General features: G+C 39.0%; 1 non-coding gene across 1 annotated transcript; it reads left to right on the top strand.

Annotated features, from left to right (window-relative positions):
* The first annotated feature begins 709 nt into the window (after positions 1–709).
* LOC131173556 (small nucleolar RNA R71) lies at positions 710–816 on the top strand. The gene has a single exon (XR_009143872.1). It is a non-coding gene; the product is annotated as a small nucleolar RNA R71 (small nucleolar RNA).
* Positions 817–1,268: the final 452 nt, after the last annotated feature.

Below are 1,268 nucleotides of genomic sequence, written 5' to 3'. Positions count from 1 at the left end.
CTGTTCCAGCCTTGCTTTCATCTCTCTCATCTCCTCATCATGCTTATTTTGGTTAGCAAGAATCTGTTGCAATAAAGCTTCAGTGGTGGAATTTCGTTCTTGCTGTTTTGGTGGAGGGTTCATATTTTTCTGCTGAAAATTAGGCAATGGTTGCCTATTTTGCTGATATGGAACTTGACTTTGCTGTTGTGGTTGAAAATTCTGATTTTGAACTTGATTTTGCTGATTTCCCCATGAAAAGTTGGGATGATTCCTCCAATTTGGATTGTAAGTTTGAGAGTAAGGATTCCCCATTTGCTTGTTTCCATAATTACCAACATATGCTGCTTGTTCTCCATAATCTACTCCACAGCTGGTTGTTTCCTCTGCATAAGCAACTTGTTGTGAACTTCCAGCTGATGATGATGAACTAACCAACATACTCAAATCTTCCATCTTCTTAGCAAGGACATTTGTAAGTGCATCAAACTTTGCATTAATCATGTTGAATGGGTCAAGATCATACATTCCAGCAGCTTGTCTCTTCTGAGTTGGAGCTGGTCCTCTTGGACTACTCCAAAGATGAGTGTTTTTTGCAATTTTCTCCAATAGCTCATAAGCTTCATCTTCATGCTTCATAATAAATTCTCCTCCTATTTGAGCATCAATAATTCCTCTGATTGCAGGAGTGACATTGGTGTAAAAATTCTGGTTTATCATCCATTTCGGAATGGCATGATGTGGGCATAATCTCTCTAATTCCTTCCATCTCATCCATGACTCATAGAGAGTTTCATCCTCTCTTGGTCTGAAAGCTGTCATTTGATTCCTCAGTTTTTGAGTTTTTCCAGGTGGAAAATATTGTGCAAGAAATGCATCAGTGAGCTGCTCCCAATTTGTAATGGAGTTGTGAGGTAAAGAATCAAGCCAATCGAATGCTCTATCTTTCAAAGAGAATGGGAATAGCTTCAATCTTGCTGCATCATCAGACACTCCAGGTTGTTTTTGCATGTCGCAAATCATAGCAAATTTCTTCAAATGTGTGTGTGGATTTTCAGAAGGATGTCCTCCAAATTGAGAATTCTGAATCATTTGAAGGACTCCAAAATCCATCTTGTAGCTATTTGCATCAATCCTTGGTCTTGCTATACTCTCTCTCAAGTCATCAAAACGAGGAAAAGCATGATCCATCATACTTCCCCTAGGCACGTTTGCATTAACAACTTCTTCCCCTTGGGCTTCATTTTCATTGTTTTGACCATTTCCAGCATTACCAACACCAATTCTAA

Source organism: Hevea brasiliensis, chromosome 14, assembly GCF_030052815.1.
Source record: "Hevea brasiliensis isolate MT/VB/25A 57/8 chromosome 14, ASM3005281v1, whole genome shotgun sequence".
NCBI classification, from domain to species: Eukaryota; Viridiplantae; Streptophyta; class Magnoliopsida; order Malpighiales; family Euphorbiaceae; genus Hevea; species Hevea brasiliensis.
Note: the sequence above shows the minus strand (reverse complement) of the source record. Positions and strands in the feature narration are given on the sequence as shown.